This window comes from Bos taurus, chromosome 19 (genome assembly GCF_002263795.3).
Source record: "Bos taurus isolate L1 Dominette 01449 registration number 42190680 breed Hereford chromosome 19, ARS-UCD2.0, whole genome shotgun sequence".
In the NCBI taxonomy this organism is placed as follows: Eukaryota; Metazoa; Chordata; class Mammalia; order Artiodactyla; family Bovidae; genus Bos; species Bos taurus.
This window is the reverse complement of record NC_037346.1, coordinates 59606024-59626141: the sequence shown is the minus strand read 5'-3', so window position 1 is coordinate 59626141 and position 20118 is coordinate 59606024. Positions and strand designations below refer to the sequence as shown.

Below are 20118 nucleotides of genomic sequence, written 5' to 3'. Positions count from 1 at the left end.
GCCTGCCAGGCTCCTCTGTCCAAGGAATTCTCCAGGCAAGAATACTGGAGTGGGTAGACATTCCCTTCTCCAGGAGAAGAACTTCCTGACCCAGAGATCAAACCCAGGTCTCCCACATTACGCGCAGATTCTTTACTGTCTGAGCCACCAGGGTAGCCTGCTTAAATGCATAGCATAATATCACCTTCAGTCAAGAGTATTAAGGCTCTGGTGTCTTTCCCAGGACATCTGTTCAGGTTCTAATGCTGTGGAAACCAGGGTGGTACAGTGGCTTGGCCTGGGCTCTGAAGTCAGGATGTCTGAGATTAAAGCCTGGGTTTATGTTTACAATTTTCTAGCTGTGTGATATTTAGCCAGCTATGTAACGTCTCTGTGTCCCCATTTTCTCATCTGAAGTCAGGGAAGGCAACAGCAGTTACTTCATGGGAGTTTTGTTAGGATTAAATGAGAAAATGTACAGAAAGCATTCAGTGTGGACTAGCAATACACTGTGGCAGAGAAATCAGTGACTGTTTCAGACATCAGAATCTGTGATTGCTGTTCATGAAAAAAATCTCCCTTCTATCAAAGGTCATTGATGCTCTAGAAATTCAAATTCATTCCTTCTTCTATCAAGGTAATGAGGGTTTTCTGAGGGATCTTCACACTGCAAAACAGTGTGGACTGGAACACTGCCCTGGAACCAGTTACAGAAAGGAAGAAAGTGAATCTGGAATTCGTGATGGGCTGTGACTCCAGTTCAGCAAATACTCCTGGACACCAATGAGAGCAAGTCTCCCGTGAAGAAACCCATCCGATTCAGGCCTTCCGGTGCCTCACGGATTCAGATCTACCAATGAGCTCACAGTCTATATTGCCCAGCTCATAAAAAGATCAATCTCTGTGAATGAAATCACAGCCCTAAACAAGAGCAGGAGGATTGGCTGAGTATGTAGGTGCCAGTACCATGGACCACAGCTCTGCTCAGGGGAGGCCCTGAAGGATGTCCTTTAAAGGTGACCCCACGGCAGTGAAGGGAAAGACCTCCCAGTGGGCAGCACTTTGGCCAGTGCCCCTGGTTATCCACTTTTCACAGACAGGAAAAAACAGCATCAGGTCAGAAGACACATAGACTTGTGGGCAATGGGAAATGTCTTGGCTGACTGGAAGGGGCCCTGGAGGACTGGGGACAGCAGTGTTGGGGAAGAGGCATGAATGGGGATGCACACAAAGAGTGAGGACCTCTGTAGCTCATATTCATGATGAGCAAAGAACAATGTCCACTGCAGGGAAGATAGAACCAGGGTAGAGGAATGATCCAGCTGGTGGATGCCAGCCAGCCTCAATGCCATGAGACAACCAGTGCTCCAGCAACAGGCTCGAGTACAGAGTCGCTCTGATTGCAGAGCTGGAGGCCGGGCACAGGCTCAACATCCGGGGGCGCCTCCACCACGGATGCCGCTGGTGGGTGTCTGACCTGCTAGCGACAGAGACCAAGGCTATTGTCCACCCTCCCCGCCTGAGTCAAATTCCTCCTGTGTGTCAGCCAGCCATCTGGCGGCATCTCGGAAAGACAGCGTGTATTTTGGACACGTCCTGAACCAGCTCAGTGCTGGTGCTGTCCTCATGGGTTTGGGAACCAAAGGCAGAGATAGGGGTGTATCCATTCCCACTCACACCTGGTGACTCGTGCGGATGGTGCATGTCTCCCTCCCCTGAAACTTCAGGCTCTATGATCTAGACATCCTGGTTTTCAGAGCAGCTATTCTCAGCAGGAAACCCAGTAAAAATTCCACTAAAGTTAAGCTAAAGCTGTCACATATAATTTGGGGATCTTCACAGCAGTAAACTGCAGGCACAGAGACTCATTCCCAGGAGGAGACTGAACCATTGCTATGAGACACAGTCCGGGAAGAATATATTTACCACTGGACCTCTCATGGTATTCTCATGTCTAGTTTTAACTATAAATGGTGAAGCGTCTACAAACAAGGGGCTTCCCTGGTAGCACAGTGGTAAAGAATCTGCCTGTCAATGCAGGAGATGTGGGTTCAATCCCTGGGTCAGGAAGATCCCCTGGAGAAGAGGAAATAGCAACCCACTCCAGTATTCGTGACTGGAAAATCCCAAGGACAGTGGAGCCTGGTGAGCTATAGTCCATGGGGTCACAAAGAGTCAGACATGACTGAGAACACACGGCTCAGAGCTTCGAGAATGAGATTCTGGGTCACCCCACAATGCAAGCTGCCCCCCAGACCAGCAGAAATACAAGAAAAGGGGAAAGACGCCTAGAGGAGGTAATGGAGGAAAGAGACGATGGGTATCGGTTACTGCCGTGGGACCCGCGGCAGCAGCAGGGACTAGTTAATCTCACTAACACTCCTTTTTCCAGGGTTGCTAAAGCTGTAATGGGGCATGGGGATCTGGGGGATGAGATGAATTTAAGCCTGATTCATTCCCTTGCATGTGCCAAGTACTCCATAATCAAGGTAACACACATATTATATGACCCAACTTTTCCAGATATCTCCAGTTTTGAAAGATCACACACCCTTTCAATGTTTTTTTTTTTTCTTTTCAATCTGGATTTTCTTTTTGCGCAAGCACAGGAATTTGTCTTTTACTGAGTGGCCCTCCCCAAAAGTTCTTGATAATCTCTCTGAGAAATGCTTATGCAGCCCACAAATCTGTCGTCCGGCTCCCTGGAGTCAGGCGGCTGGTGTGCACTTTTTCGGTTGCCTCTTAGAATTTCAAGCATGGCCCTGATCATGGTAATGCCACTCCTGCAATAAAACTGTATCTCTTAAGACTCCTCGTGCTGCAAGTCACAGGAAATTCACCTCAAACACAGCAAAGGGGATTTATTGGCTTCCGTACCAGGAAGTCCATGTCGAGGAGGGTTTCAGGACTGATGAACCAGAATCAAGTTCATATTTCTTCTGTCTTCCTCTGACCTCAGGGCGTCAGATTCCTCCTAAGTCTGACTCTCCTCCCTGCCCACTCCCCTTGACACTGCGGTCATGCAAGTCAGCCAGTAACAATACCACATGTCTCCTCATTCTTTTTAAAAAGGAAAAAGAGTGTGTGACCCAGCATTCCAAAGAACAGTGCAAAGATTTGACCTGATGGCTTGCCTTAAGTCACATGCCTGCTACAGAATGAATGCACGTGTCCCCACAGAACTCATATGTGGAAACCTAATCCCCACTGTAACAGTATTTGGAGGTGGTGCCTTTGAGGGTGATGCGGTCATGAGGGTGGGGCCCTCATGAATGGGATTAGTGCCCTTACAGAAGACACCCTGGAGAGCTCCCCTCAACTTCTGCCATGTGAAGACACAGCAAGAAGACTATCAGTGAGCCAGAAAGTGTGCTCTCACCAGATATCAAACATGCTGCTGTCTTGATCTCGGACTTGCTGCCCTCTGGCACTGTGATAAATTAATTTATGTTGTTTTTTAAGCCACCCAGTCTATGGTATTTTGTTATAGAAGCCCAGACTGACTAAGATAATACCCAACTTTAAACCAATAGATATGGTGAAGTAATAATATATCCTGATAGGCTGAGCCAATGAGACCGCGTCCCTAAAGCTGGGATAGGCTGTTTCATCCAGAATGCATTAACTATGTTGAGGAGAAGTAAACAAAGACGAGTCTGGGAACTGTTAGAAGGTGAAAATGGATGTTACAACAGAACCAACAATGTTCACTAAAAGCACCTCTTTTTTCAATCATGGACAACCCCCCACCAACCCACTTGTCCAGCCCTTAACTCCCCACTGAGCTGAAGGCATAAGAAGTATCAGAACACAGAAAACATATAAACAAAGTAAAATCAAAAGAAAAAAAAATCTTAACATGATCCTAGCTAAGACAGTTGCTGGACTCCATAGGCCAGTCTCTAGCACACAGAAGATCCTCTGTGCAGGTCTTCTGAAACTCCACTGTGCGTGCTCATCCTTGGACATCTGAAAATGCTGGACGGAGGCCCAAGATCCTGAGATTCTAACAAGTTTCCAGATGATGTAAAGATGTTGCTCTGAGGCCCCCACTTTGACAGCTGCTCTTCTGAACCAGAGCCCTGTCAAAAGGTTCACCTCAAAAGGAGGCACCCTCCACCTTGCCTCTTCTCCGGGAAAGACACAGAAGTTCCTAAAATGACCTGCCCGCAGAGTTTTAAGTTCTCCTCCAAGAAAGATGAAGTTTATAGTATCAGAGAAAGTTTAACTTCAAATTGCTTCCAGTCTCTCCCTCTGAGCATAACTATGGCTTTACCAGGACTTATTCAAAAATGTCTTTATAGCATCTTTTCTGAACACCAAGGCGTATATTTCCTCAATGATGAATTTAAACTTCTACAAATAAAAGAATACCAACAAAAAATGCAAAAAAAAAAAAAAGAACTATGTAAGGTGATGGACATATTAATTATTTTGATCTTTGTAATCTTTCCACAATGTGCATCAGAGTATCACCCTGTACACTTTAAATACATACAGTGATATTTGTCAATTATTTCTCAATAAAAATTTTTTTAAATAAAAAAGAATGCTATCAACTTTAAAAACTGCACAAATAAACGATTTAAAACATAATTTTCCAGACTTGCAGCTTTCAAAATTCTGTACAGGATCTAACGAAAGTAAGGATACATAACTGTGATGCCTACATGTGTGTCTTTGCGTGTGACACCGACAGACACGTGTGCGTATGATCACGCCCATGTTTCACAGCGTTTCCTTCTTCTGCTCTTTTCTTTTGTGGCTTTGGGTGGCCTGAGAATCTAAAGAGAATTTATAGCAGCATTTCTATTTGAGTATACATTTAAATTCAAAAACAACTAACTTTTCAACATTTCAAGTGAAATTCACCTGCCCAGAGAAGACAGCACCAAAGAAAACTACAGTCGAGGCAGAAGAGCAGCTCTCCTGACCCGGGGGCTCTCAGGATGGCCACTGAGGCCTGGTAAGCGGGAGTGTGACCAGATTTCCCCAGATGAAGTGAGTCTGTGACAAATATAAGAATGAAGCAATATTAGTTCTTGGTTATTCTACTCATGAGCTCCCCTGGTGGCTCAGTGGTAAAGAATTGGCCTCCCAATGCAGGAGACAAAGGTTTGACCCCTGGGTCGGGAAGATCCCCCAGAGAAGGAAATGGCAACCCACTGCAGTATTCTTGCCTCGGAAATCCCATGGACAGAGGAGCCTGGCGGGCTACAGTCCATGGGGTTGCAAAGAGTTGGACATGACTTAGAGACTGCTACTGCTACTGCTAAGTCACTTCAGTTGTGTCCGACTCTGTGCGACCCCATAGACGGCAGCCCACCAGGCTCCCCAGTCCCTGGGATTCTCCAGGCAAGAACACTGGAGTGGGTTGCCATTTCCTTCTCCAATGCATGAAAGTGAAAAGTGAGAGTGAAGTCGCTCAGTCGTGTCCGACTCTTCACGACCCCATGGACTACAGCCTAACAGGCTCCTCCGCCCGTGGGATTTTCCAGGCAAGAGTACTGGAGTGGGGTGCCATTGCCTTCTCCGTTAGAGACTGAGCATAGCGCGATTCTGCTTATATTGCTTATTTAATGCAACTTTTTTGATATCTGATTCTCTTGAATTCATGATGATCATATTTAGTTGGCAACAGAGAAAAATACTTCTTAAAGAAGCACATGTTGGGGAGGGAATGGAATGGGCTTCAAACGGGGGAACTTTCCACTGAATCTGGAGCCTGCAGAAATGCCTTTCCAGGTGTGGATGGCACTTATGCATGAGTTTCTCCCAGCGGTTCTGCCTTTGTCTGTAATTAAAGGGCCAGAAGCTAGTTTTATATATAACTCAAGGCAATTGTAAAATATAAGTATATTTCCCCTCTGTTTAAATAAATGAAATAATTTGTCCCATAATCACATTGGTCTCTGTGAGCTCTTGAAGTTTTATGAAGGTGTAACTCATGAGTCACACTGTTACTTTGGTTATTAAAGCTTGAGTCTTGTAGTACTTTTTGAAAAATATGAATCTTAACTTTGTGTAACTTTAAAGAATAGAAAGGCCTGAAGACACATCACTATAGGAATGGTAAGATCCTGGCAGCTCCCTGTTGATCGGAGCATGATCTGTGCAGCATCTATCATGTGTTAGGTGTAGCGTCAAGAGGCCAACAGACAGGGTAGCCCAGAACACGCACTCTAAAGCTGGACTGTCTGGGCATAAATCCCAGTGTGGTCACCTGTTAGCTGGTTATGATGCCTTGGGAAAGATGCCTAGAGTGTCTAACCTGTTTCCTCTGCTGGAAAAAAAGGGAAAATTACAGCATCTTCTTAGGGATGCTGGTAGAATAAATGAGTTCATAATTATACACCCCTTGTGTGTGTGGGTGTGTGTGTGCTCAGTCACAACCTACTCTCTGCGACCCCACAGACTGTAGCCCGCCAGGCTCCCCTCTCCATGGGATTTTCCAGGCAAGAATACTGGAGTGGGTTGTGATTTCTTTGTCCATAGGATCTTCCCAACTCAGGGATTGAACCTGTATCTCTTGTGTCTCCTGCATTGGTAGGTGGATTCTTTACCACTAGCTTCACCTGGGAAGCCCCTGTTAACCCCTTACCTCGGATAACCCCAGTTATCATCTTCACTACATATACTGACTTTTCTTGATCTAAAAGATCATAGAAGATTTTTTGTGTTGTTTATACTTTATAAACTTGGAATTGCAATTCTAAAACATAACCCCTTATTGAAGTAAGCTCTCAATAAGTGTCAGAGATTGTTGTCACCTCAGTTAAGTGGCTCTGAGCTAAGGGAGAGTTTACTCCCCAATGAACATCTGGTGATACAGGGCGACATACTTGACCGTTAGGCCTGGAGATGTGGCGGCTACTGGCCTCTACTGCATGGATGCCAGAGATGCTTCGGAATATCCCACAATGCACAGCAGCCCCCATCAAGTCGCCAACAAGGAAATACTCAGCACAACAGCACCTGGTTGAGAAACCATGCCACAGCATAAACTGTATCTTATACATCAAGCATATCACCCAGAAAGAAGTCAAAATAAATGGGTAAAAACCGGAACCACCTAACTCTTAACCCCCTTCACCCTGTTCTCTATATGGTAGGAGGCATAGCTTGCCTCTCTTTGTACAGCCTAGAGAGCAGCTCATACATCACAGGCGAACAGCTCAGAATTTTCACAAACTAACCTCACCCATGTAACTAACCTCACCCACATAACTAACAGCTGGATCAAAAGTTAGTGTATCAATAAGACCCCACTTATCATCTTCACTAAATATACTGACTTTTCTTGACCTGAAAGATCATAGAAGATTTTGTGTGTTGTTTATACTTTATAAACATGGAGTTGCAATTCCAAAACATGAAAATAGAAGTATTCAGTAAGTATTTTTCTGACTGGATTTGTTTTGCTCAAACATCACAGTTTTGAGATTCACCTGCATTCTTGCTAATAGTCATCATCTGCTCAGTCTCATTGCTGTGTGATATTTCACTGGACAAATGTCCCTGACATGGTAGGTTTACCCGTTTCACTCTTCAAAAGGATTTTGATAGCTTTCAACTTGGGACTATTACCAACGGTGTGGCTATGCACATGCCAGCACACACACTTCTGTGCATAAATATGTGGATTTCTGTTGGATATATACAGCATTGGGGGAGGAAAGGGCCACCCACTCCAGTTTTCACACCTGGGAAGTCCCATGGACAGAGGAGTCTGGTGGGCTACAGTCCACGGGGTGGCAATGAGTCAGACACGACTGAGCACACCCACATATGCAGCATAATCTTTGAAACTAGCAGAACACCCGGCATGATTTCCCATCACAGCACAAATCAAATCCAAGGTCCTTTCAGTGGACACGTTTCCCAGGTTGCCTGATTTTTCATCAGCTTCGCCTTTGCATTTGATATTTGCCTTCACTCTCTAAAGGGATCCACTTTGGACAGTGAAGATGTTTTTTATCCTAACAACATCTTACCTAACCATCTGCACTTATGTTCCTGAAAACCTCCCAGCACCCACTCTGCCTCAGACACACTTCTCCTCTCATTTCACAAGCATGACCCATTCTTTATGACTCAACACCTGTCATGTATATCCATTTCTCAGTTCTGGAAACAGCTGAAATCTGTTCGTCTCCACCTCTGAGTCCAACTCACCACTGGACTTGAGAACTCATTATGACATTCTATGAAGCAGCAGTGATAAACTCCAATTAATCCCATTTATTCTGTAGGACCCAATAACAAAGGTCAGGGAGGGGACAGGAGTAGTTATAAAAGCATATCTGACCCCCAGTTTCTCCTTTACTTAAAAGTAAAACTGTTGTTGTCGTTCAGTTGCTAAGTTGTGTCCGACTCTTTGCAACCCCAAGGACTGTAGCATTCCAGGCCTCCCTGTCCTTCACTGTCTCCCAGAGTTTGCTCAAACTCATGGCTGTTGAGTTGGTGATGCCATCTAAGCATCTCATCCTCTTGGACTGTAGCATGCCAGGCCTCCCCGTCCTTCACTGTCTCTCGGAGTTTGCTCAAACTCATGGCCGTTGAGTTGGTGACGCCATCTAAGCATCTCATCCTCTGCCGCCCCCTTCTGTTCCTGCCCTCAGTCTTTCCCAGCATCAGGGTCTTTTCCAATGAGTCATCTCTTCGAATCAGGTGGCCAAAATGTTGGAGGAAGATTGCCCATTGCCAAAAGGCAGGCAGGGACTTGAACTTTCATGTCATCATAATCATCATAAAGAGGGGAATTCGAATGTAGCAGAGGGCGCAAATGCAGAATCCACAGCATAGGAGATGCTCGCCTTCAGAAAGAGCCTTGAATTTATCTCCATTTTAATGTCTCTCCACATTTTAAAATATTAGTTGAAAACAGGGATTTGAGAGGATGGAGCAGCCAAAGTAAACACTCAACACACTGTTCTACTAGAATTTTATTATCCTCAAGTTCGCAGGCGCCTGAGCTGTTGCTGCTGCTGCCAGTGACTGGTGAATCAGTGGTTGTGTCTGAAAAGGAGACAAATAGGATGGAAAAAATATCCATTTCTCTGTCTGTGTGTGTATTTTAAAAGGCAGTACAGTTGCATCATGCACTTATGATAACAAAGTGGTTTAAAAAAAAAAAAGCCTGGTTGAAATATTGAATTAACTTCATTTTTTTTTATGCCACCATGACACATTTTTTTTTCTTTTTTGTACACCAGACATTTATATTTTCATATTGTCATGGAGACTGAATGTGATTCAAATGATTCTGTGCACTGTTATGGAATAATTTGTCTTATGTGAAGTCATTTTTTTTTTCAGTGATACACTCTGTGGATAGAAAAGATTAAAGAAGCAGCTAAAGAGGGTATATTTATGCAATGTGACAAGTACATACACAAAGCAGGATGACGTCATAATGTAAGTAATTGAGAGGTCCTGGCACATAGACGGGTGGTGAGCTGTGACTGCAGTTGGCTCTGTGGAGTGCAGCTGTCTGTGCCTGGGGAGTTGTCTTGTTTGTTTGGTTTTTTTTTTTTTTTTAAAGAAATATTGGGGCTGAGATAGGATTTGTTCTAAAGGGGGCTTCCCAGGTGGCTCCATGGTAAAGAATCCGCTTGCCAGTGCAGGAGACGCTAGAGACGCGAGTTCGAGGCCTGAGTCGAGAAGATCCCCTGGAGAAGAAAATGACAACCCACTCCAGTATTCCTGCCTGGGAAATCCCACAGACAGAGGAGCCTGGTGGGCTATAGTCCATGTGGTCGCAAAAGAGTCAGACACGGACATGACTTAGCGACTAGGCACGCATGGCTAATGATTGCTAATCTTCTGGCATGTAAGAAATGAAGACATGCAAGCAAGTTCTTAATTTCCCCATGGGTAAATTTGGATTTTCTTATACAACGCAAGTTTTCTTCTCTAAAGATGAAAAGGATGAAGCTGGTGAGGCGAGTGGTGCCTCTCTCCACGGCCCCATGAGGGTCTGTCTGCCCTGTGAGAAGCCCCGTCCCACGTTTTGACCCCCCAGTTTACACTGGGGACAAGCAAGACGTTCCAGCTGCTGGTGGCAGCAGCAGGCCGCACGAGCCTAGTGTGCCCCGTCTAGGGGACACAGTCCAGTGGGAACGGGGGTGAAACCGGCAGGAAGCTTGGTTTTCCTGAAGCTGTTTCTTCTAGAAAGTAGTTTGTGTGTGTGTTTTGTTTTTAATTTTGGCATAATTTGGGATTCATAGAAGAGCTGAAAATATAACACAGAGGTATCCTGCCCAGTTTTCTGTACAGTCATCATCTTACGTTACTGTGAAATTTGTCAAAACGAAGAAACGAACGCTGGTACGTTACTATTAATTAAACTCAGACTTGACTTGGATTTCACCAGTTTTTCCATTTGTGGGCTCCTTCTGTCCCAGGATCAGATCCAAGATACCTCATTACATGCATTAACTCTTTGAATTCTTTAAATGAGGGGAGGGCATGGGGTAGGGTGCAAAGCCCACTGAACATGACAACTGGAACTAGGAAACTTCTCTGAGGAGCTGGGTCACCTTAAGATATTCAACCCTGCAGAGCTTGCAGACTCCCTACAAGCTCATTCTCTGCAAAATGAGGACCAAGCATGCCGTATTTCGGGCAGGGAAGGACACTGATGGGACATGGCCTGTCCTGGCATAGCTGCTTTCCTTGGCCTGAGAGAGTCTGACCCACAAAGGCAACTCCGAAGAAAAGGCACAGCACACACCTTCCTGACTGGCCCCCAACCTGCGTCTGTCAAACTTGAATGGACTCTGACATTCAGCAAAGAATGAAAGAGGAAACTATCAGTCTATCAAGCTTTAGAAAAAAGGATGCTGATGCATAGGGAAGCAAGGGCAGCTAATTATTCACAGGACTTCCCTGGTGGCTCAGTGGTAAAGAACCTGCCAGCCAATGCAGGAGATGTGGGTTCCATCCCTGGGTTTGGGAAGATCCGCTGGAGGACGAAATGGCAATCCACTCCAGTATTCTTGCTTGGAGAATCCCATGGACAGAGGAGCCTGGCGGTCTAGAGTCCATAGAGTCACAAAGAGTTGGACATGACTTAGCCACTAAACAACAATAATCATTCACGAATCTTCAGCCCTGAAGGCATCTGCCTTTGAGTTGAGATTCTCAAATGACCCAGAGGCAGAGAGAAAGGGAGGGGACTGTGCCTGGAGGAACGCCTGGCACATCAAACCTTTCAGCTACTTGTGTCTCTCCCGGCACCCTTCCCCTCCACCCACCTCCCTGCCCTCTGCTTTTCCCCAGCTACCCGCAGGTCCTGTTGCTGCCTTTTACAGGGTCCCTTCTCTCTCAGCAAGACACCAATCCGGCAAGCTTGCAAAGGCCAAACAAAACTGAGACTCACAAATATGTAACTGTTTTCCTTAGCTCGTGGCATAAATCAAAAAAAAAAAAAAAGGGAGAAAAAAAATTCTGTTAGCACAGGGCTCAGGAGTGTTTATTTTTTTGCCAGCTGCAACATGCTACCCTCACAGGGGATCACCTAAAACCAGTTATGGTTTGGGTTGGAGGGGGACGTCAAACTTAAGCTGCGGGCTTGGCCTCTCTCAATGAATTACGACCTTGTCAAGAACCTATTTTTTTAAAATCAATGCAGGTTTTCTATCAAATCAAATACCTGCACACTAAATTATATTTTTGGTGCCAGGCTGGCTCTCCAATTTTTTTTTTTTTTTTTCCCATTTGCTAGTTTTTTCCAGCCTCCTCTCCCAACCCTCCCCCCTTCCCCTTCCATGATACAGACAGTTTTTGTCCATAAGAAGAAACTGAAAAGCCCGCCCTCCACTGGGGGAGGGGGTGCAGTTTGTTATCTTATACGCTGTAATCTATCTCAGTGGCTTCAATGGCAAAAGTGCCCCTGTAAACTAAGAGTCAAAGCTGGGGAGAGGGGGGTTGTCCCTCGGAGTCACCCATCCAGTAGCTTTTGGAAGAAAAATGCTTTTTCTCTTTTCCCTTTACAATTTTTTTGGCAGTGGTAGACATAGGATGGGGGTTGGGGAGGCTCCTAATGCAGGTGTCGGGATGAAGAGTTAAATATTTAGAGTATCTTTTCAATATATTGTTGAGACATCCCTTCCCATCTGATGTGACTTGATAGATACAAGATGATTTTAGAGCATCAGAGAATTTTTCTTCCTTCCATTCTCCTTCCCTCCTTTCCTTCCTCTACTCTACTCTACTCCTTCCTTCTTCTCTTTCTTCTTTCTGATCTTCAACTAAACTCTGATCTTCCAAAAGAGTCAGATCTCTCATTTTAGAAGTGAGTGTGTCTGCCAACTGGTAGCTTGGTGGAGACAATATTCGGGCTGGAACTCCTCCTCGTGGGGCCAGCAGAGGCCTGTAGTTCTTCCTGAGGAATTGCGGAAGGGGTCATTTTTCAATACTGGGGATCTTTATGTATCGATATCCACTTAGGGCAAAGCCTTGGAGGCAGAACGCTCCGTGTGGGCACCACAGGCAGTGTGGGGGGTGGGGGCTCCTTTCACACCCGGAAGTCTTTATTTGGTGGTTTTTCAATTAAATGCCACATATACTTCAGGGCATATGTAAAGAATCCTCAAATGAATTGCAAATTGTTTTCGGTAGCAACTGGGATGGAGAAAATGCAGACAAGGAAATCCCAACCAGCTGCGTTTGAGTCTTCGGAACTCAAATCAAATATTTTCTGATTGGACTCTGGACATTTTTGATGGGCTGTTAGGCCGCCGACACTGTCTTCACCGCACACGTGAATGGCTGGTTTGGCAGAAATCTCTCATCCACCCCACCCCCCGCAGGCCTTTTTCAGCTGTAAGCCGCTGCTCTTCAGCATAGCCTTTGCTGACGGAGGCATGCTTAAAAGCTTCCAGGTCAGGCAGTCTTGGTTATGAGTTGTTTTCCTCACTTGAGAATTTCGTGGTAGAAAGACACACCAAGAATCATCTCAGATGGGGAAAAGAGAGGAAGATAACCATAAACAAGTCAAAAAGCTAAGACACAGAGGCATGTCGGGTAGAAGTCGAGGCATGCTGGGGCCTATTGGGAGTGGCAGACATTCGTAATACAAGTGGATAAATATTTCAGTAAACTCTTATCCTGCTAAAGTTCCTCGGCTAGTGGTCACATGATGTGAATATCAATAGAAAGAACACAGTTCCTAATCAGAGAAAGCTCACAGTCTACAAGGAGAGGGAGGAACTCAAACCACAGAGAGGACAGGTTACTTCAGAAATTTAGCATCCATTTACTTTGTCCCAATGTAGTTTTTTGTTTTTTTTTTTTAAGAAAATCATCCTCATCACCCCTGGAATCCTCAGTCCATCCTACTCGGATGGAACTGAAAGTGAAAGTTGCTCAGTCGTGTCCGACTCTTTGCGACCCCATGTTCTATAGAGTCCATGGAATTCTCCAGGCCAGAATACTGGAGTGGGTAGCCTTTCTCTTCTCCAGGGGATCTTCCCGACCCAGGGATCGAACTCAGGTCTGCTGCATTGCGGGCGGATTCTTTACCAGCCGAGCCACCAGGGAAGCCCAAGAATACTGGAGTGGGTAGCTTATCCCTTCTCCAGCAGATCTTCCTGACCCAGGAATTGAACCAGGGGTCTCCTGCATTGCAGGCAAATTCTTTACCAACTGAGCTATCAGGGAAGCTCCGGATGAAACTGATCTTGATCTCAATTTCAAGGATGGGCCCTGACTGATCTAAGCTAATGAATGGATTCCATCCTCCTGGTTTCGGTGACTGGATCAGAGATGGGGTTAATGTCTGCTTCTCAGGAATAAGAACAGAGTGCATGCATATGGACTAGAGCGCAGGTCCGAGAGGAAGCGTTCTGGGGTTTGCTTCACATAAAGTCAGGGGCCAAGAATCCAAGAAACTAAAGAGAGTAAATAATGTCTGTGAAGCTCTTAGCTCAGATCTAGGCAGTGGGTAAAGAGATGAATGAATATTAGCCTGGAATACAGATATAATTTTCTCACCGTTTGCAGGACTGGGAAATCTCCAAGGGCGAGGTTACATGGAGGAGGACAAAGTGAAAAAAATTAAAAGTAACTCTTAGGGATTTGGGGGGTTGTTGTTTTCGGTGTTGTTTTTGTTTTTATTAGGTTAACTGAATCAGGTTCTACCCAGGCATCTTGTGGTAGATAAAACACAAGTGAACATTCATCCCATAAATCCAGCAAAGTCTTTAGCTAATAAAAGCAGGCATTGTAACCAGAAGTCTCATTTCATTAGTGGTGACACTGGACCCTGAATTCCTCATTTTATGGCTTTTGCCTGGAGTCATCCTCACCGGGGTTAGAACTGGGGTTCTAAGCATGAACACTGCCAAGGAGCACTCCCTGGACTGAGTCTAGTTTCGTCATCTTGTCCGCTCTTTGGATTTCTAAGTCTGGTGCTCCTAGGAAGGAACAATATCTCTTCAGAAACTAACTATGGGAGAAGACTGGCTTGATCTGGTTTGATGAGATCAAACCAGTCAATCCTAAAGGGAATCAACCCTGAATATTCACTGGAAGGACTAATGCTGAAGCTCAAGTGCTAATACTCTGGCCACCTGATGTGAAGAGCTGACTCATTGGAAAAGACTCTGATCCTGGGAAAGGATGAGGGCAGGAGGAGAAGGGGACGACACAGGATGAAATGGTTCGATGGCATCATTGACTCCATGGATGTGATTTTGAGTAAACTCTGGGAGACAGTGAAGGCCAGGGAAGCCTGGCGTGCTGCAGTCCATGGGGTTGCAAAGAGTCAGACACGACTGAGTGACTGAACAACAAATGGGAGAAGACAGTGTCCTGGTTAAATCCTCATCCCCTGGGATTTCAAATCCTCGTAAATTACGGGGACACAAATAGATGCCACTGCTTACCGTAACTGAAAGAATAACTCAATTCTGCTCGCAATCATCCACATTTCATTTCCACTTGGGAGTCAGTGCTTTTGAACTACAGTGAATGTAAGCATCACCCAGTCATATGTTATTTCCATTCTGAGGCTTTTATTGAAAAGGAAAAAAAAAAAAGTGTATTGCTGACTCTGGCTGCTTGGCACCAAAGAGCAAGGCGGTGAAGATAAACTTAACTGTATTATAATCATTATTAAATAAAGATTCAGGAAAACAGCACGGGTATATTTGTGACAGAAATTATAAGAAATTTATGTAAATAACCATGTACCTTTATACAGCCCTTAGGCTCCAACAAGTATCCCGAGTCCCCAGAGCCCCTTTGGAAACATGGTTTCCTTGTGTGTTTTCCCTTTTTTGAGGATTTAGCAGCCCTGTTGCTCTTCAGTTGCTAGGTCAGGCCCGACTCTCTGTGACCCCACGGGCAGCAGCTCACCAGGCTCCTCTGTCCTCCACTGTCCCCTGGAGTTTGCTCTAATTCATGTCCATTGAGTTGGAGACACTATCTAACCACCTCATCTTCAGTCCTGGGGTTCCCATTAAACTGAGCCTGAATTGAAAAAAAGTGTTTTCAAGATGAGAAGCTGGCTTCAATCATCAAAATATTTGTTTACAACAGGATGCTCTTCCTTCCAAGAGCTTAGCTTTGAAATTTCAAGGCTATAGTTTCGTCTTTACCGCAGTGTCTAATCAAGGCACGTTTTCCTTCTTTCTCTGGTAGCTAAAGCGTTTTATTTCCTGTTCACGAAGCAGTATGCCAGCATGAGCAGCACAAGGTCTGAAGTCAGGGGTTCGAGTCCAAGTCCCTCTGCTCTTCTCTGTTTTCAGCGCGAAGCAACTTGCTTTACTTCTCTGGCCCTCAATGTCTCTCTGTAAAGTGTGAATTATTGATATGCATTATCCTAGCCTCAGAAAGGTGTGATAAATACCAGATGAACACATGCACAGGACGGTGAATCGCAGTTTAGAGTAAGTGCCTGGCACTTGGTTTAAAGGTAGAACCATAAGAAATCAAGACCAAAGAGCAAGCTAGAGGCGGAACTGTTTAAATAGTATAATGCGGTGAGTGCTTGGGTGGAGGAGAGGAGAGAGTTTAGGAAAGGACAAAAATAGGACAAAAAAATCAAGTGCTTCCCTAGTAGCTCAGGGATAAAGAATCCGCCTGTCAATGAAGGAGATGCAGGAGATGTGAGTTCCATCCCTGGGTCGGGAAGATCCCCTGGAGAAGGAAATGGCAACCCACTTCAGTACTTTTGCCTGAGAAATTCCATGGACATAGGAGCCTGGTGGGCTACAGTCCATGGGGTGGCAGAGTGGGACACAACTGAGAAACTCAGCTCACATACACACACACAGGACATCAAAAGCCCAATGGAACATACGGGGAAACAGGGCCACACGGAGCTGGAGTTGGAAGCTTCCTCCACCACCTCGTCACCTCTTTAGAAATGAGATGCCGGGTAATCAGTACTGGGTGGCTTCACTGCCTGATTTTTCTACCATAAAACCCAACTTGCTTCCTTAATCACTACCAGACACACTGCCTACCCTGGCTAAATCCCCCCGGCCTCACCCACCTACCAGTTAGGCACTCAGCACCCAGTTCTGGGCAATGCAGAAGATGCCTGAAGTGCAGGGAAGTTGCCAAGGTACAATTTGAAGTCCGAATCAAAAAGGTCATATTTTTTCTCTCTTTTGTAAAAGCACTTGTGTCCTTGATTCTCTCACCATTTTATATTAGACTGTGGATTCTTAGCATCCAGCAGCTATCTGACTTAGAGACATCTGTGACTTCAGGTTACTTTCCACATTCAGACTCTGAAGTTGCTGACTGTTACATACACTCTGCTTGGACTGACCTCCAGAATGAGAGGTGACTCTGGAGAGAACATATTCCTATGAAAATGGCAGCAGGCAACACGCTCATCTGTACAAATGCAGTTGTTGAGACATTTCATATTTAAAATTATTATAAATTATCTGGTTGCCACTATGTAGTGGGATTAATTTGCAATAAGCTCCAATACGTTGGCCACCTGATGCAAGGAGCCAAGACATTGGAAAAGACCCTGATGCTGGGAAAGATTGAGGACAGGAGGAGAAGGGGGCAGCAGCAGATGAGATGGTTGGATGGCATCACTGACTCAGTGGAATGAGTTTGAGCAAACTCGAGCTGGTGAAGGACGGGGAAGCCTGGTGTGCTGCAGTCCACAGGGTCACAAGAAGTTGGACACGACTGAACAACTGAAAAACAACAGAATTTGCAAGAATACAGAACCGTCAGATCATTGCTATTCCTCCACTCCATCTGCTCCATGAGTTGCTTTTGTAAAATACACAAAGGGAAAAAGAAAAAAAAAAAAAAAAAAATCCTCTCCCCACCCAAGTTGTGAGGGTCATTGGTTTACTTTACCTGTTACTAATAACAACAGAAATTTTTGCCTGCTTTGAAAAAAAAAGTGGCTTGCATGGATCTATTCAATGTATTATTGATGGTGTTGTGGCCAGATCACTATTAGATAAAAATGTAAAAACTTCCTATAAAAATGCCTTATTTTAAATAAAAATGACTCATTTCTCCCCAGTTTAGACCAGCTCTTATCTGCCTGTGTAACTACCAAACTTAGAAAGCATCTTTGGCACTAATCAGTAGAGCAGCCTCCGACATGCATCTTAGTGGGGTGTCTCACATCCACTCTTGCAATTGCAGACAGACTTTTTTTCACTGTCTGGCTAATTAACTGATACGACACTAATCCCCTGCACATCTGGTCCTACATGTTTGCTCATGTGGGCTCCCTAGTGAGGAAGTATGGCCCAACAGCAATGTGGACTGTGCTTGATTTCGCTTTAAAATCTTCACTCTCTGGGATTAAAATCTTGAGATAAAACATCTGGATTTCAATGGCGTCCCCGGGGACTGAGAGTTACAGTTCTATAGAATACATATTGCACATAATATAGGCTTGTTATTTCTACATTAGCACTGCTCCAGCCAGCGCCCGCCGTTAGCCTGTCAGTCTCCTCACACATCATTAATAAACAGGTAATTTCATAACTGATTTCCACCTAGTGTCATGTTGAAAACCACCTGGGTTTTCGTTTTCACTTGCATGAAAGGGACAGGCTGGAGGGACAGGCACTTATTATGAGACTGGGACTAATTTCATTGAATAATGGATCGAATCGGTGAAAACAAATGCATTCATAGGAGGATGAAAGAAATTTCCAGGGCAAAGGACAGGCCTGGATCCACTCCTCCAAACGAGTTTGTTCCCTGCCCTCCTCGTGCCAAATGTACACGTTAGGAATTATTCCAAAACCATGACCACTCCCTCGGGGAAGTTTCCAAAAAAACACCACGGAAGCAACTCTTTGGGGGGAAATCTATACTTTTAAAATTGTGACATGTGAAATTAGGTCTATGACATGCTTATGTATTCACTGAATTTTAAATTAATGCTGCATGTTTTATGCCAGTAAAGATTAAAAACACACTCACCAAGGTAGGCCATTGTCGGAGTTGGCCTCATATCTGCCTAAACGTGCAGGGATGGATAATACCATGGTGAAAGGTAACGGGAACTGCTCGCTGCAGTCTAATCCACACCTTGGCCTGTGCTGGGCACTGCTGTTTGGTTTTGGTTTTGGAATTTTGAGGTCTTCATCCTTCTCAGCATCATTCCTACTGCACTGGGAAGCAGCTGGGAATCACTACGGCCTGCTCTCATATCAGAAAGAGGCCTATCTAGCGGTTTCTGTGGTAACCTTCAGTCTGTGATATGTTTCTACAGGAATTTCTAACTTTCTTTATGAACCAGGGCTAATAATTTAATGTCATGATCTCTGACTTCTGCTCACGTGACATTTCAGTCACAACGTGGAACCACAAGAATGTATTATTAAGGAATTTACAAAGTTCAGCCCAGTTGTATTCAGCAGACAGATGGGAGGAAAAAAGAAGCTGTATGCCATCTATTTCTCTCTGACCTTCTCTTCCATTGTCAACCCCATAATGATCTGCTTTCCTTCTTCCCATCAACCATTTTAAGGAGCAGATTACAAAATCCGCACTTAGTGGTTCAGAAGAATCCTGAGTACGAACTGGGAGACGAAGAAATCTGACGCCAGAATTTCCTTAGTTTTGTGTTTTCACAATCACATTTGCAAGACATGATTCAGTTTACATGTGAGCACTGAATCTCACTGGTCATTCAATACAATATAATGCATGTAGTGAAAAATTTCAACATAGCTATTATTTGTAGTCTAAAGTAGGAAAAAGTAAAACAACCAGAGAAACGATAATTATCTAGAGACAGTAACTGCCTACGTTCTGTGGCAGAAGTTATGGAGGAGTCAAGATTAGAAGCCGAATGCTTCCAACATTCAGGAAAAGCAGTATTACACCAGCACATAGAACCATCCCTCTGAGCTAAGTCTGAACTACTCCTTCTCTTTATCAACTCACATTTGTAATCTATTAAAATGCTTTCTTGAACCACGCAATTCTTTATAGGTATTCTTTATAAATCAAAACAACATAAGCTGAACTAGTGAGAGCAGTCAAGGTTCCAGACACAAGAGTCACTCAAGTATGTACCGAGTGTCGTTGATTTTGCACCCTAGACCAGGACACGACTCTCAATGTCTGGACACATTTTTAGTTGCCGTAACCGGGTGGGGACATGGGCGAAGATGCTGCTAGGCGTGGGGACCAGAGATGCTGTAAACATCCTGGGTGCACAGGGCAGCTCCCCACCTCCCCACAAGTCATCTAGCTCCGAATATCAGCAATGTCAAGAAAGAGAAATCCTGGTACAGACTGTTTGCTAGGAACACTGATAAAGCTACCAGCTTATGAGAGCCTAACAACCAGAAAGGTTTCTATGGGGCGTGTATATTTCATGCAAGCCCCACGTTGTTCCATTCCTAAAGCAAAATGTTACGCTCTTCAAACTCTCCAGGGAAGCTAGAAGCATAAAGCTTTGGGTGAAATGTAAATTTCTTAAAATATTTATCCATCCATAAGTGGCTACATTTTTGACATTATTATAGGGTTTCTCAGTGTTCCATTTTATTAAAAAATATTTATTTGGTTTCTAAGATTACTGCTTTTCTGACCACAGAAAATTCAATTACTGAAAACTGCAGCTATCAAATTGGTTGAAAATAAATAGCCTTTTATCCAAAGCTGGCAAAGGCTGGTTTG

At 44.6% G+C, this 20118-nt stretch overlaps 1 long non-coding RNA gene across 1 annotated transcript in view; it reads right to left on the bottom strand.

Annotated features, from left to right (window-relative positions):
* LOC132343134 (uncharacterized) overlaps positions 1–20118 on the bottom strand; it is a 97222-nt gene that overhangs the window by 59348 nt on the left and 17756 nt on the right. The window contains exons 2-3 of the long non-coding RNA XR_009491836.1: positions 6822–6954; positions 4852–4986 (exon numbers count right to left, since the gene is read on the bottom strand). This is a non-coding gene — a long non-coding RNA (uncharacterized lncRNA). The remainder of the gene's footprint in view (positions 1–4851; positions 4987–6821; positions 6955–20118) is intronic.